Source organism: Schistocerca piceifrons, chromosome 1 (genome assembly GCF_021461385.2).
Source record: "Schistocerca piceifrons isolate TAMUIC-IGC-003096 chromosome 1, iqSchPice1.1, whole genome shotgun sequence".
Lineage (NCBI taxonomy): Eukaryota > Metazoa > Arthropoda > Insecta > Orthoptera > Acrididae > Schistocerca > Schistocerca piceifrons.
In genome coordinates this window covers 994,993,157-995,011,277 of record NC_060138.1, presented here as the reverse complement: position 1 = coordinate 995,011,277, position 18,121 = coordinate 994,993,157, and positions in this window count along the sequence as shown.

Sequence of the window (18,121 nt, the reverse complement as noted above, 5' to 3'; positions counted from 1 at the left end):
AACTGGTCTTGAAGGCCCGACGGTACCGACTGGCAGCCATGTCATTCTCAGGCCTCAGGCCGTTATCAGTTTTCGTGACTTGTGTCGCTGCCTCTCAATTAAGTCATTCCTCCAAGTGCTAGCGAAGCCTGACAGTGCTTAACTTCGGTTAAGGGTTGTAGCCTATCTCCGATGTTATTCAGTCTGTATATTGAGCAAGCGGTAAAGGAAACAAAAGAAAAATTCGGAGTAGGTATTAAAGTCCATGGAGAAGAAATAAAATCTTTGAGGTTCGCCGATCACATTGTAATTCCGTCAGAGACACCAAAGTACTTGGAAGAGCAGTTGAACGGAATGGACAGTGTCTTGAAAGGAGGGTATAAGATGAACATCAACAAAAGCAAAACGAGGATAATGGAATTTAGTCGAATTAATTGGTGCTGAGGGAATTAGATTAGGAAATTGGATATAAGAAATGAGACACTTAAAGTGGTAAATGAATTTTGCTATTTGGGGAGCAAAATAACTGGTGATGGACGAAGTGGAGAGGACATAAAATGTAGACTGGCAATGGCAAGGAAAGCGTTTCTGAAGAAGAGAAATTTGTTAACATCGAGTGTAGATTTAAGTGTCAGGAAGTCGTTTCTGAAAGTATTTGTATGGGGTGTCGCCATGTATGAAAGTGAAACATGTACGATAAATAGTTTGGACAAGAAGAGAATAGAAACTTTCGAAATGTGGCGCTACAGAAGAATATTGAAGATTAGATGGGTAGATCACATAACTAATGAAGAGGTATTGAATAGAATTGGGGAGAAGAGAAACATGTGGCACAACTTGACTAGAAGAAGGGATCGCTTGGTAGGACATTTTATGAGGCCTCAAGGGATCACCAATTTTGTGTTGGAGGGCAGCGTGGAGGATAAAAATCGTAGCGGGAGATGAAGAGATGAATACACTAAGCAGATTCAGAAGGATGTAGGTTGCAGCAGGTACTGGGAGCTGAAGAAGCTTGCACTGGGTAGAGTAGCATGGAGAGCTGCATCAAACAAGTCTCTTGACTGAAAACCACAAAAACCGCAACACATCTGCTCCTCTTTCACATTCATTACAGAGCAGTAACGTCACTGTTTACTCGTCCAGACTCTATCAAGACACAGAAAAAGAGCGGTGCAACAGATTGGCGTGCGGATGTTGGTGAAATTTCTCAGATATCATGAACGTTCGACACCAGTTCAGACAAGAACACACCCTCCCCTTGTTGCATTAGGTAGTCACAACAATAGTTTACCATTAATCTGTGAACAAAGACGATAGCTGACTGCTTCTTGTGTCTACATTGTTTCACACGCCAGTGTACTCAAAGTAGGCACTGAAAAAAAAGGCCTGCTGTGTTATAGATGAGTTCATCTATGCACTCAGATGCACCAGTCAAGAAGAGAGGAAAACGTGTGTAAAGCCAATGGCTCAGTCTTTGTTAAAAGTCGATTCTGCAGACACAGGTTATGGCGTTTTGCGGAGGTTACCCCCATTCATTTGGTGAAATACTTTTCAACGTACGGGGAGTTTATTGTAAAATTATCGATATACTGAAAAATATCTATTGGTAGTCTTAGTCGACCTTGAGTTGCTATCTGACTTAAGTTGGCTCTGTTTAAACGAGTGGTTATGCCCCCAGTCTCATTTGCATCGAAATTACCATTACACTCTAATTATTAAACAAAAATATGGTGGTTGTTAGCTACGAAATCAATAATGCGGTGATTAGCATATGGTACCAAATTAAGATTTATTCAGAACAGGATGATCAATATTTCTAGCATAACAGGACAATACAATACACTCGCTAACCTACCTAGCCTATCATTGGCACAATGTATCCTCTTTTCCTAACTACTTAAGTCAACACTGAACCCGCAAGTGACTCTATTGCAGTTCTGCCTGAACGGATACGGACTCAGAGAGCGCCAGTAAAGGAGTTAGCGGAATACGAACGCATTTAGAATTACAGTGCCTAATTTGGCTGATGATTGCTAATATCACCGTAATTCTCCGTGATGATTACGACGGTCGGCCCACCCAAAGTCGTGATGCCGTCTTACCCGTTAGCGAGCTTGACTTTAATGTCCAACGTGGACATGGTTTGCGCCCGTAAACTCCTGTATGTAAGTGTTCAATTGCGGAGTCCGTCACTAGTCAATACTCAAGCTACTTGCACATGTGCCAAGAGTAGTTGGTCGACTCAAGTGCGCGGCAGCAAAGGTACACTTCAGATTGCATATGAACACCACAAGTTAGTACAAATCTGTTTCTCGCCTCAGAGGAACAGATAATGCTACGTGTGTGGAGTCGTATGCTCTAAACTATTCAGACTTGGAGAGTAACCACTGGACTCAATGCCGGTAACTTCTCCAACCTACTTCTCTCCACGCTCTCCAAGCAGGGCAGCCAGACACCGCGACTGCTCTCCTCCACAGCCAACCCCAGAGTCCTCCTTCAGAGTTTTTGCAAACCTGGCCGTTCTTCGCAGCATGGATCCGTGCGCGTTGGTAGCCAATCATGACACAGACTTCCATATATTCGTGCGCGTTTGTACCCAACCGCGACACAGAATTCTCCGGCGGTTACTGTTGCCGCCAAACTTTTAACACGTATCTCTACGCGCTCTGCGCCAATCCCGTCACAGTCTTCCGGAAATTTTCCACTGTGGCGCGAAATCGTCTTTCTCTCTGTCCCATATAGCTCCTTCTCGCTTCTTGTTGTGATGGTCCTGTCTCTCCGAACGTCTTTGGTGGTCTGAAGTGCCAGCCGACAAAGGGGTCCGGTCGCGGCCATCCCGTTAGTTTGACATGACATGAACACCTTCCTTAGGGGTTCCGGCCGTGTTCCAGCCTCTGAGCCCATCACGTTAGTCTGACATGACACACACAACTTCCTTTTCTGTGTCCATTCCCTCCTACCGGTGGGCCAATTATCAATTATTATTCGGTGTATTAGTACTGATTTAGCATCATGTAAGGTGCAAAATCTGCTAGCTTACAACTTTTTGCGTGTCGATATTTCGGTGTTTCTTTTTGACCCGAGAGTGCAACAGTATCTGCTTCCTGAACATTTTCCGAATTTCGTTATTATACAACGATGGATATTTTCTGTCATTCATGAACTAACGTGGCATGTACTTCTCCAAGCGCGATTTGCCATCAGTTTAAGCTTTGCACATAACTCCGTTACGTCCATAAAACCGGAACTAAATCAAGCCCATTCACTGACGAACTCGAATGCGAACAACTGTTTATCTGCTCTTTACGGCATGATTATTCTCTTACCCTTGTTGATGGATTCATTAACTTTAGTAACCATTGTCGCTGTAATATGATCCCTAAACATCGTCTCTATGCTGACATCGTCGATAAAGTCTAGTCTGTTTGTAGCTACAAGGTTTCAAATATTACCACTGCATGTGGGCTGTCGAATTAACTACTCAAGACAATATTCGGAAAACATCCAAAAGTTCTTCGCAAGGCTGTCTGTCCATAACCCACATAATGGATGTATAGACGTTCATGCCTATACCTGGTAGATAAAAATCGTTTTCAACTAATACTGCATGCTTCTACAACTGTTCCGAGGGATCGGGTGCCCGGTAAAAACGTATGATGATTAACTGGAGATCGCCTAGGCCGGTTATTCGTGTTCACATAATTTCACAATAGATTCGCTTTCAAACTTAACAGAGATAACATTTTTGTCGACTGCAATGAACACTCCCTCTCCTACGGCATCTAACCTGACTTTCCGATACACGTTCCATACGTTAAAGATTTCGGAGCTTCCTACTTTGGGTTTCACGTAGCCCCCGATCCCAAGAATAACTCGAGTGAGACAGATTTCCTGGAGGGCAGTAAATTCGGTAACGTTGTTACGAATGTTTCTGCAATTTACTGTCAAAGTATCGGCAGGCGAGACGCCTTTACTTTTAACTCGATCTGATTTAGCTCTCTGCTTATCGACTGTCGAGCGTCATCAGAAGGTCCCAAACTACCGCCTAGCCTAAAGAAAACCACGTGCACTCCACAGGTACTCTGCTACCCGAGTATCTGCTGCCTCTGTGCACTGCACCCGTGACTTATCAAGGCGAACACTATGATTCTCCACTGCCTAACTCAAGTCCAGAGCGGGCCGCGGTGGCGGAGCGGTTCTAGGCGCTTCAGTCCAGAACCGCGCGACTGCTACTGACGCAGGTTAGAATCCTGCCTCGGACATGGATGTGTGTGATGTCCTCAGTTAGGTTTAAGTAGTTCTAAGTTCTAGAGGACTGATGACCTCAGATGTTAAGTCCTATAGTGCTCATTTGAACCATCAGGTCCAGAAATCTGCAGCCAAGACCGTCAGAGAGTCTACGGAGCTTTTCGTTGATACCCTCCACTCGTCCAGAAACCAAAGGACCCTGATCAGTTCTGGGTGTGATACTGCAGACTGTGAGTACTGCTTGCACCTTGCGAACAGGGCTACCAGCGTTCACCACTTCTGCTAGCTGCCCGTGAGAAATGAGGATGGCCCCAGAATCCGACAGGCATCACTGACGCTGACATGATTCACTATCTGCAGATGACTGCTGTCCCTCCCCCTCCCCGCCCCCACTTTATACTCGCAGGCAGGACCTCCTTCACACCTAGAAGAAATACCGAGCGTACATTGGATTTTTTTTCCAGCCATGGACGTTCTCTTGCTAAGGGGTTTCATAACTGACCTAATATTGGAACTTCCGATAACCAGTGAAGCGTTTCCCCTGTGTGCATGCTCGAACTCTCCTCAAGGAGCGGCAGCCTGTACACTTGACTCTCCGGCTCAGGCGACGCTGTCCTGCGATGAGGGCGGATCCACCGCGTCGGGTACGCTGTAAGAAGCACTGGTAACATAGCCCAAGGGCGAAACAAGTGACACTGAAGCGTCTCATGTGACGTGCCAGATTCTCCGCCGGCGCGACACCTTGAGGCAATGGCCTACTGACGACCGATTGCGGCCAACACCGTCTTGAGCTGTTCGCGAACGGCGGCCCGCCACTCCGACGTCCGCAGCCGGCACGCATACACTCTGTCAGTTCTACTACCACAAATTTGAGAATTAAACTTTACAAGCACAAAGATAAACCCAATTATGTAAGCTGGGCTGTCCTGATGTGTCACAAGCGGCATCTGACTGCAAGGAGCGTTATGCTTAATTGTAGCCACGGCAAGAAGAGTGTTTTTTATCTAAGCTCGATCTTGTGAGCTCCGTGAAAATGGACATGAATGCCCGAAACTGATAATGGCTCTAAAACAAAATCATTTTATTTGTCACTGGTTGCAGCATGCACCAACAATTGAATTTAAGCAAACGTAAGGTACATCTGTAGTACGAGGTGGCTATAATTAAAGTGCAGTTTCTCACAAAGGTCCACAGTAGGCTGAAGTCATCGTATGCAAGCGGAACTTGGCAGATACTCTAATGCATTAACGCGGTACCGATTTACTTGGGAAAAAAGTAGTTCCAATTTTGGCTGCCAGGTACAAATGTGGCGCTGTGTATGCAAGTAAGACGTAAATAAAAGTAGTGGATTAGGAACGGGATGTGGGCAGATAAGATTAGACAAGTGAGAAAGACATAACATTGATTTTATTATTAAGCGCTGCTTTCAAATTTTTTTCAGTATGAGCACCGGAGACTTGAAAGAGATACTGTACAGCGCCGTATTTGCACCTGATGTCCAAAATTGGAATTAAATTTTTTCCAAAGGAAATTGGTTCCCCATTAACACAGTAGCACATCTACCAAGGTTCGCTGGCATACGACAATTACAGCCCACACTGTACCTCTGTAGCAGCTGCAACAGTTATAACCGTCCAGTATTTCACCAAATATGAAAGCGTTTAGGCACCACTGGTTGTAGCAACTTGGCACGGGATGAGGTGTGAGCACCAAGACTTTAATAAGGTAAACGTAAAGTTACGCGTTCTGGCCCATGCGGACCAATCGGATCCGACTGACTGCCGTTCCATCGTTTGCTAATGGCGTCACCTGATGCGACATGGAGGGACATGTGGTCGGCATACCGTTTTGCCGCTCGTTGTAGTTTCCTGACCTTTGAACCGCAACTGATCCTAGTAGCTTCTCAGCTGGCCTCACGCGGCTGACTGTAGGCCGTACCAGTCCTCTGCCAAAGGAAAAATCCCTGGCAGTACCGCGAATCGAACCCGTGTCACCCGCGGGGCAGTGAGCCGCTCTGTACTTCAACTACAGAGGTGCACCCAAGAGTTATAATGACAACACCCAAATGCATCGAGCATGCAGACTTCTGTGGAAGAATGCCAGTGTCTCTGCAGCCTCCATCAGCTTCCAGACTTACCTTATCTGCCCAAAAATCGTGCAAAGATCGGGATATTGAGAGGTGGCTACACTGAGCCACTGCGCCAGAGATTGCGCCAAAGAGTATTATTCAGCCACCTCCACAGTGCTTGGGGAGAGCTCGTAGTAGTCAGTGCCTGTCGAGGACTCGTAATAGTCAGTGCCTGTTAAGAACTCGTAGCAGAGAGTGTTTGTTGAGATGTGCTAGTAGGCAGTGCTTGCTGAGATGTGATACTGAAGAGTCTTGTTGAGATGTGGTAGTAGAGAGTCGGTGTGGAGATATATTGTAAGGATTAGAGTGATTTTCATCAATATAAATGAGGTAACAAACTCCGTTTCTTTTTTTTCATTATTTCAATGTCCTGAATAATGCGTCATTACAGGTTCAGTCAACAAAGCATCTGGCTTGTGTTCTTGTATTAGAGTTTAATTCTGCTTTCCTTACGCAATTATAGTATTTCTAATTTTCTTTTATCACGTCAGTAAGATTGGCATTTAAAAATTCTTGTCTTGTTGAAGAAGAACCGTGCCAGATGTGCGTTGAGTCATACTTCCACATACAGAACAGTTATACTTGTGCTTGGTTTCGTAGGTTTCATAGTTGCTGGGGACTTAATTAATTAATTGTGTTAACGAAAATTTTCTTTCATTCTTTGTTGTTATTCTATGCAGTCAGATTGCGTACAAATACTAGTCAGGGCCAACCGTTTACGAGACACAGCGTAATCGGATCTACAGCTACCAAAAATATTTGCATTTTATTTAATTAAGCCCCCATGCAATATATAATTTTCAGTGTAACGGATGCTAGTTTTTATGTGAAATTTTGTGCTAAGAAAATGGTGAAATGTGCCATTTTCTGAAGACAAGGAATGCGTTTTGCGTCCTGATATCGCTTAATGTTTGTACGTTAAGAGCCAGGCTAAAGCGTCTAAATAGCAAATAACTGGCCAGTGTAATAGAATAGCAATAACATTCATATGTAAACTCATATAATTCACTTTAGACAAGCGGATGAACGTAGTAATATAGTACCATTATGGCAAATGTAGAACGTAGAACGCAAAGTTGAAATACGCAATAACGGTGAACGAACGAAGTCCACTACATCTTGCAAGACATTTAGAGTGTTTCGCTGATGATAAGATCGACCAAATTGTCTGTGATGACATTCGGATTAATTGATTTCGGGGAGATACTGCACGAAGTCTCGTAACCTAAACTAAGAACTGGCAATCACATGTGTAATGCAAGTCCAGCTCGCGAAAGTCATAGCAACCTAGCAGCATGAATCAATGAAAACTTAGCCGTGCGGAGTGGCCGCATGGTTTGAGGCGTCATGTCACGGACTGCGTGGCCCCTCCCTCCGGAGGTTCAAGTCCTCTCTCGGACATGCGTGTGTGCGTTGTTCTTAGCATAAGTTAGTTTAAGAAGTGTGTAAGTCTAGGGACCGATGACCTAAGCAGTTGGTCCCTTAGAAATTCACACACATTTGAACACACGCAAGGAAAAGTTAACTATGAAATACCTACACGTCGTGAGTGATTTACGACATCGTATTTCAGATGTGTGCTGCATAAAGATAATCCAACTACATGACACCATATGACTATACAGCAAACTCAGCGACCAGTAGCAGCATTCAAGCCAAGCGCATCTTCTCGTTAACCACCGACCACGCGAGAGTAAGAGTTCAGATGCAAGTCCCAGCCTTCCCTGTGAGTGGGCAGTTTTTTCATTGCCCCGTTCATCCGCAAGCGCACTGCATGCTTCCTGTAAACCCCACAGACTAACCTCCGAAGATGTCCACCTCCATAGCTGAGTGCTCAGTACGGAAGAATGCCATCCGAAGGGCACGGGTTCGATTCCCGGCTGGGTCGGAGATTTTCTCCGCTCGGGGACTGGGCGTTGTGTTGTCCTCTTCATCCTATCAGCCTCATCGACACACAAGTCGCTGAAGTGGCGTCAATTAAAAATACTTTCACCAGGCGGCTAGTCCACCCTACCTGAACCCTCGCCACGAGACGTTTCATTTCACCTCTGACGATAACAAGCTGTTTATAGTTGATACTAGGTACAGGATCACATTTCTGCAGTAATTTTGCGGTAACTAGTTCGCGAAGTAACTGAATATATAAATTGTAAAGGTGAATACTGAAAGCTGCATTCTCCCTGCCAGCCAGGACTTTTACTCAGCATTGCATAGTGTGATTCGTGAAATTATTGCTGTTTTCAGATTTTAGTGGTTTGTTTGGGTATAATAGCGTAGAAAGCGGGAAGTTAATTTTTGTGATTGTTTCCACTTCCGAAGAACACTACAATCGACGTCTTTTGATATGTTCCCTAGGTGTTCGTAATAGATATTGTACTTCCTTTTGTGAAATATAGACGTAAATTTCTGACACAGAGCTGGCCTGTGGACAATTTTTATTATATTTTACCACCAAAACTTCTTATGAACATCTACAGTCGTCGTTAAGTAATAGTCTCCTTTTACTTGTAGTTTTTTCTCCCTGATATCAGACTTCGTCTGCGAATACCTTAATACTCCAAGTGGTGAAATAAGTTAAAATAAAAACCACTACATTTCAAAATTTCCTCCATCCGCCTTAAACACGTCTGAATATTACGTATACAGAAGAAAAGATGCTTCAGAAAAATAATTATCTTACTTCCCAGTTGTTTTCTCAAGGAATACTCATACATTACATTCTCAGGTGTACATTGTATATTGTCAATTAATTACGAAAATTACTCTGTTAAACAAAGAAGAAAATATTTCTTGGCAGTCAAAGTAAGAACACTATTTTTATTTTTTTATTTCTTATTTTTTATTGTATTTCACTTTATTTTTAGAAATTATGTCATTAATGCATAGAATACAATACAAGATATACCACTAACATGATTTTTGATTTGACTGAAGTGCTGTACCCATCGCATTTTTTTAATGTCATTGTTTAAGAATTATTTAAATTTATCGAAAGGGGCATTTCTTACATCAAACACTGAAAATACCCTTTTTTGGTGCAGTGTTTGGAATAAATTGTTACATAGGATCACAGTGACAAATGAACAAATGACGCCGCAATTCGTGGGGTATTGTTTATTTATTTGATTTGCATTCGCTTTATTAAATGAACAGAAAGTAACTTTTGTATATGTTGATAACCGTTTCACTTAAAATTCTAAAAGTACGGGCAAGAATTGTCCCGTTTGATCAATACGCTGAATTTTTTAATTCCTGTGAAGTCAAAAAACATGCTCGCAGCTTGTAGCAGCTTACACAAACCAACATCACATTTGAGATTTTATATATTTGAAAATATGAATAATTTTCGTAAACACTACGAACATTAATAAACGACATCGTTTTTATGTTATGAATCAAAACCATTCAATTCGCAGACCATAGAGTTTAGTGTTCTACGTGTGATAGATGAAAATGAATGAAAACTCGATGCTTTTAAAGGAAGACAACACTCAGAAACCTTTGGGCCGCGGTCGCTACATGTGAGCCATAACTAAAGAAAGCGTCGACCTCCATGTTTTCACGACAGTGTCACTGCCTTCTAAAGAGAAGCGAGTTTAAGTCACTATCTGGCACAGGTGTGAGGTTTATATCTGCAGCTGCTATATTTGATTTTTCTGAACATACTAGAAATTAATTCGAAGAATACACTGGGTGTGAACTTTACGTTCTCTCAATATATTAGTATTTACTTTTTATGGCACAAAGGAATCGAAGGCCAATTTTTTAAGAGTGGCTGAAAGAGTGATACTCATAGCAAAATCAGAAATTAGTAAAGAGGCAACAAAAATTACTAAACAGATTTGACAGTCGCACGGCAGTGCTGGAAAAACTCTTACGTTATCTGATTTTTAAACAGCTGAGCAAGAGTGAACGTACTCAGACAATTTTTTCTTTACTTATTCTGATCATCGCTAAATTGACACACAATATTTTTAGCGCAACGTAATCTGACTTTCAATAATCCCTACAAAAGAATGGCCCTGACTAACAATAACCTATACCTTTCATGAATCACTTACCTCACAAAAATCTTCGTTACTCGAACTACTGCAATACAACGAGGGCCAATACTGCCAGCTAAATAAAAGATTCTAACTACTGAAGGCACTAACACTGGTAGGCACAGTTAGCAAATGAAAGATTTTGATAGAGAACAAAACATGTATCTACCTTAATAATGTTCAAAAGTCTATATATCAATTGATCAATTGATGACCTCCATCTTTACAAATTTCCTTTTCCTGGCGGACACACGCCCAGATCGTCCGCTTATAGTAATCTCTCAAAACTCTGGTATCTCTCTCTCCACATCCACCACAGCTGGCGGCTCAACTCCAACCGCCCAACGCTACGCGCTGTTCTCATCGAACTGCCCAACACTACACAAGCGAATATTCCGAGTCCAACCAGCCACAGACTGCACAAAGTGCAGTCAGCGATTTTCATACACAGCACTACATAGCATTACCAACAAAAAAACCTAAACAGACTACTTACATAAAAAGGAAATTTGTAAATATGGATGTCATGAATTGGTATATATATACTACTGGCCATTAAAATTGCTACACCACGAAGATGACGTGCTACAGACGCGAAATTTAACCGACAGGAAGACGATGCTGTGATATGCAAATGATTAGCTTTTCAGAGCATTCACCCAAGGTTGGCGCCGGTAGCGACACCTACAACGTGCCAACCGATTTCTCATACACAAACAGCAGTTCACCGGCGTTGCCTGGTGAAACGTTGTTGTGATGAATCGCGTAAGGAGGAGAAATGCGTACCATCACGTTTCCGACTTTGATAAAGAGATCCAATGACTGTTAGCAGAATATGGAATCGGTGGGTTCAGCAGGTTAATACAGAACGGCGTACTGAATCCCAGCGGCATCGTATCACTAGCAGTCGAGATGACAGGCATCTTATCCGCATGGCTGTAACGGATCGTGCAGCCACGTCTCGATCCCTGAGTCAACAGATGGGGACGTTTGCAAGACAACAACCATCTGCACGAACAGATCGACGACATTTGCAGCAGCATGGACTATCAGCTCGGAGACCATGGCTGCGGTTACCCTTGACACTGCATCACAGACAGGAGCGCCTGCGATGGTGTACTCAACGACGAACCTGGGTGCACGAATGGCAAAACGTCATTTTTTCGGATGAATTCAGGTTCTGTTTACAGCATCATGATGGTCGCATCCGTGTTTGGCGACATCGCGGTGAACGCACATTGGAAGCGTGTATTCGTCATCGCCATACTGGCGTATCACCCGGTGTGATGGTATGGGGTGCCATTGGTTACACGTCTCGATCACCTCTTGTTCACATTGACGGCACTTTGAACAGTGGACGTTACATTTCAGATGTGTTAAGACCCGTGGATCTACCCTTCATTCGATCCCTGCGAAACCCTACATTTCAGCAGGATAATGCTCGACCGCGTGTTGCAGGTGCTGTACGGGCCTTTCTGGATACGGAAAATGTTCCACTGCTGCCCTGGCCAGCACATTCTCCAGATCTCTCACCAAATGAAAACGTCTGGTCAATGGTGACCGAGCAATAGGCTCGTCACAATACGCCAGTCACTACTCTTGATGAACTGTGGTATCGTGTTCAAGCTGCATGGGCAGCTGTACCTGTACACGCCATCCAAGCTCTGTTTGACTCAATGCCGAGGCGTACCAAGGCCGTTTTCACGGCCAGAGGTGGTTGTTCTGGGTAGTGATTTCTCAGGATCTATGCACCCATATTGCGTGAAAATATAATGACACGTCAGTTCTAGTATCATATATTTGTCCAATAAATACCCGTTTATCATCTGTATTTCTTCTTGGTGTAGCAATTTTAATGGCCAGTATTGCATATATGATGACTTTTGAACATTATTAAGGTAAATACATTGTTTCTTCTGTAACAGAATCTTTCATTTTCTAACTATGCCTATCAATAGTTAGTGCCTTCAATAGTTAGAATCTTTTATTTAGCTGGCAGTATTGGCGCTCGCTGTATTGCAGTAGTTCAAGTAACGAAGATTTTTGTGAGGTAAGTGACTCATGAAAGGTATAGGTTATTGTTACATCAAATGGTTTAAATGGCTCTGAGCACTATGCGACTTAACTTCTGAGGTCATCAGTCGCCTAGAACTTAGAACTAATTAAACCTAACTAACCTAAGGACATCACACACATCCATGCCCGAGGCAGGATTAGAACCTGCGACCGTAGCGGTCGCTCAGTTCCAGACTGTAGCGCCTAGAACCGCACGGCCACTCCGGTCGGCTGTTAGTCGGGGCCATTCTTTTGTAGGGATTATTGAAAGTCAGATTTCGTTGCGCTAAAAATATTGTGGGTCAGTTTAGTGATGATTAGAATAAGTAAAGAGAAAACTGAGTACGTTGAATTTTGCTTAGGTGTTTGAAAATCAAGTAACGTAAGAGTTTTTCCAGCACTGTCATTTATAATTTTTCTAAGGGGACGTTTCAAATATAAAAGAGTGTCCTTACTGTCTAATTCATCATCGTCCTGCCCAAAGCGCTAAGAAAAGAAGCTTCATATTTGGAGAGGATATTGGTCTTATACTAAAGGGTCGATTAAGCAAGGATTTTTCAAAATTTCATCCCTAAGAGGGTGAAATAGGGGACGAAAGCTCTTGGAAAATATTTCGCTATTAGGGCAATTTTGAAGCTAGAACTACGAAAACCGGTGTTTGGTTTCTCAGTCAAAAATTTAAAAAAAAAAAACGTGTTTCAGCATTTTTGGAAATTCAACCAGTAAAGAGGTAAAATAGTGGATGAAAGTTGTTTTTGAAAATAAATCATTATTAAAGAGCTACTAAGGGATTTTTAAGGAAACCTCTATGAAGACTGGTATTTGACTTCTTGGTCAGAAATTAAAAAATATATGTTTCACTGCTTTCGGAAATTCAACCCGTAAGGGTTTGAAATAAGGAAAGTTTTTAGGAAAACCTTTCGTTATACTAAAAAATTTTTGAAGCTAAATTTTTCAAAACTGGTATTTCACTTCTCGATTAGATATAAAGAAGTATGTGTTAGGAGATGAAAGTTCCTATGGAAATATCACTACAATAAAGCAAAAGGTGTGATTAGTAAAACACTTTGACTCCAGCTGCCAGAATCACTTTTTGGTCAGAATTACATTCAGAAAAGACCATGCTTCTATTTGCTCAATAATCGTGAAATGCTTAGCAGGTTTTGCAATTTGTGTGCAACATAAATATTCGATTAAAGAAAAACAGAAAAACAAAGAAAGTCCATGAAGACCATACAGTCTTCGCGAGCGAAGCAACGGGTTCTACATACTCCTTAAGGATAATGAATCTCATCGTTTCCAGCCCCAAACAAACAGCGAGGGTCAAAGGAAGAATCTAGAAAGAAAAACAGAATCATAATTTACAGAATGTTCACACTCTTTACACTTTACAAAAATATGTGATACCTTAATGGGATTTGTTGTATGAAAATGATAAGTACTGTTCTTCTTCTCTGTTTTTTACAAGTCTTTCAATTGGACAACACTTCGGCGACTTGTGTTTCCATAAATAACCCCAGTAAACCTACCAGGCAAGGGGGACCAACAGTTTAACGTGAAATTCGAAACACGTGTTGTTCCTTGCGAATATTCATTTCGTTGAGAGGTGAGCGTCAGAAACTAAAGTTTCAATGGTCTGACCGAGATTCGATCACGGGACGTTTCTGTTCCCAGGCACGCATTTTATCACTAGACTGTCAGACTCTATACTGAAGTTTGTATTAGTGGGTCATTTGTGTATTGTAACTTTTGAACTAAGAGAGGCTTCGCATAGCAACGTCGCCAGTCCGCAAGCGAGAGCACAATGTTTTTCAAAGTTTTGTACCATCACCAAATACACGGACAAAGCGAAACTACAGGACGAAATATGGGAGAAAACCTCCTTCTCATCCACCAATTCATGAATGACACAGTAAAGTGTAACTTTGTGCCAGTATTAAAACTGAAATATTACTTTAATAGGACATAATTACACACGTTTTCTTTCTCCAAGCACTTAGTAATGTTGCAATGTCATTTGTAATGCGTAATTTAGTTAGTGTGCAGTATTTACGAAAAATGGAAAGAAATGGTACAAAACTACCCCTGTGGACTATATTTTACTTATTTATAAGTACAGTTACTGTTATTATCCGGCCAGCCGCTGTAGCCGAGCGGTTCTAGGCGCTTCAGTCCAGAACCGCGCTGCTGCTGCTGTGGGCGCAGGTTCGAATCCTGCCTCGGGCATGGGTGTGTGTGATTTCCTTAGGTTAGTTAGGCTTAAGTAGTTCTAAGTTTAGGGGATTGATGTTAAGTCCCATAGTGCTTAGAGCCATTTGAACCATTTTTTTGTTACTATCCAGTTATTCATCCGCACTTGCAGACAGTAAAACAACACTTCGTCAGGCAATTACAGTGTCATAGCTCTGGTGTCTCTGAGATTGACAGCAAACAAATAGATAACAATCGAGACGAAGTGTTCCAGATGGTGCTGACTTTTAACAAAGGGTAATGGGGGACCGGAGGCCAATTGCGCTCTTACTATAGCTGATTTATTGCGAGCCTATATCATACTGATTTATGTAGGTTACCAATAATAATAAGACGGGTACATACGATGTGCTACTCAAAATATGAGAATTCCATTGTAAAAATAGATAACTATACTTATGTCCTAACATCCTACGTCATCTTCAAAGTAGTCACCTCGGGCATCTATATAACGGTCCAAGCGTTGTTCCCATTTTTGGAAGCACTCTTTGAAGATCGCAGCATGAAGGGGGTTCAGGACCCGTTGCGATTTCACTTCGATAACTGCAGTCGAATCAAAACGTCGCAGTTTCAACGTGACTTTCATCTTCTGGAACAGGCAGATGTCATACGTAGTTAGGCCTGGCGAGTAAGGAGGATGGAAGACCGTTGCCTTGTTGTTTTCACAACAAGCGAGCTGTGCGCGGGTGTATTGTCATAGTGTACCGACCACCCTTTCTTCCTCAAGTGTGGCCGTTGGCGCCGAACGTATTCCCTCAGTCGCCTGAAGACCTCGCAGTAAAACAATCAGTTAACAGTCTGACCAAGTAGAACAAACTTCTTACGTACAATTCCCCAAATGTCGAAAAGAATGATTAGCACTGACTTCATGTTGCTGCGAACTCGTCGAGCGTTTTTCGGTCTTAGACAAAGTGGCATTATCTATTCTGATGATTCCTGCTGCATTTCAGGGTCATAGCGGTAGTCCCAAGATTCTTCATCTGTTATGACCGCGGATAAGAATTTTGGACACTTTCGATCTCTTTGTTGAAGCTCAGTGCACGTCTGAATCCTGCGGTTTAGATGGTTTTCACTGAGACGGCCAAGAACAAACGTCGCTGCAGTTCGTCTCAGGTTCAGTTCATCGGTTAGAATTCGTTGATGTGTATCGCACGACAGTCCAAGTGTGTTACAGACATCGTGAATTGTCTGCCTTCTGTCTTCGTGAATGATGTCACGCAGTTTCATTGACGATTACCGATGTTGCGCTTGTTCATGGTCGACTTGAATGTTTGTCATGTCCCACTGATTGTCGGTCTCCCTTGAAGCTGAAACTTTCTGGCAGATTAAAACTGTGTGCCGGACCGAGACTAGAACTCGGGACCTTTCGCGGGAAAGTGCTCTACCAACTGAGCTACCCAAGCACGACTCACGCCCCGTCCTCACAGCTTTACTTCTGCCAGTATCTCGTCTCCTACCTTCCAAACTTTACAGAAGCTCTCCTGCGAACCTTGCAAGGCATAGGTCCCGAGTTCGAGTCTCGGTCCGGCACACAATTTCAATCTGCGAGGAAATTTGATATCAGCGCACACTCCGCTGCAGAGTGAAAATCTCATTCTCCCTTGAAGCTCTTTATCCATTCGAATGTTCTTGCTTGACTCAGTACACTCTCACCAAATGCCTCTGTCAGCATGTGCTTGGCTTCAGCTGCAGTTTTTTTCAACTTGAAGCAGTATATGGTGAAAATCCGTTGCTCCTGCATTTTATCCATTTCACAATTCACAGAAGCATTGAAATAAGTCCTTACACGCACCACAAAACTCAACAGCATGTCCTGAAGATGACGGAACTTACTACTAAGTTACTAAGATGTATACCTCCAGACGTCAAGTGGCAGAATGTAGTACTACTACTGGTTTGGCCGGTACGATAAAATTCTCGGACACTTCGAGCAGCACCTTATATGCGACCTGAGGTGCCGCCTCACGATGTCATTACTGACTCTTGAGCAAAAAAGCTTAACGATCGCTGGTCTAAAGTAATCTGTAGCTGATACAGACGACTCCTACCTCAGAAACGATAGATCTAGTTGGAAGCTTCGAGGTTTGACATAACGAGGCAAGTTAATAATAAGCGTGGCGGGGCGCAAGTTATAATGAAGGCTGGCCTGATGACAAGTGGCGGTGGGCGTGTGCAGGCGGCGCCAGCAGGCGTTTAGCGGGCCGCGGCTAACTCAGTTAGGAGCGCGCCGGCCGCTGACATCGCCGCAAGGACGCCCACGCGCTCGTTCTCTCCGCTGGCTCACGGCAGTCGCTGGGCTCCATGCCACTGACCTGGCGTCCACCCCATTGTCTCTTCTGTCATCCTGTACCAGGTGTGCGTATACAAAGCAGACCTAAACGTCTGTCGCAGCACATTCATGGAAGAACTGAATGAGCTTTGTGGACTTCGTGGTCCTTAATACAGACATCAGTACACGCAGGTGCTAACCCATAGGAAAACGACGGCTACTGAGGCAGTAATCCGTATACGCTATAAGCATTCACTTTAGCGTCACTTCAACTCTGATCATTTACGCAGTCATAAGTAAAGGCAAATTTTGTTACGTCTTGTACCACTAAGTTAATACATTTTGCTTTTTAATATGTTATGTTATGTTAACCGGGGAACTAGAAACGACGGAGAGGCTCCGTCCCCGCCGCAGCCGCAGTGGTCCGCAACCCCAAGACGACTACCGCAGTCCACTTCACATCTCCGCCGCCCCACACCGAACCCAGGGTTATTGTGCGGTTCGGCCCCAGGTGGACCCCCCAGGGAACGTCTCACACCAAACGAATGTAACCCCTATGTTTGCGTGGTAGAGTAATGGGTGTGTACGCGTACGTGGAGAACTTGTGTGCGCAGCAATCGCCGACAAAGTGTAGCTGAGGCGGAATTAGGGGAACCAGCCCGCATTTGCCGAGGCAGATGGAAAACCGCCTAAAAACCATCCACAGACTGGCCGGCTCACCGGACCTCGACACAAATCCGCCGGGCAGATTCGTCCCGGGGACCAGGCGCTCCTTCCCGCCCGGAAAGGCGTGCTTTAGACCGCACTGCTAACCGGGCGGGCTTGCATTTTAATATACTGTAATTGTAAGTAGGCTGTTCAGGTTTTTATGTTGGTAACGCCACGTAGCGCTCTGTATGAAAATCACTGACTGTGCTGTGTGCTGTCTGTGGCTGGTTTGCACTGTTGGAATATTTCCTATTGTAGTGTTGGGCAGTTGGATGTGAACAGCGCGTAGCGTTGCGCAGTGGGAGTTGAGCCTCCAGCAGTGGTGTATGTGGAGAGAGAAATGCCAGAGTTTTGAGTGGTCACTATAAGCGGACGGTCTGGTCGTGTGTCCGCCAGAAAAAGGAAATTTGTAAAGATTGATATATATATGATGAGTGTTGA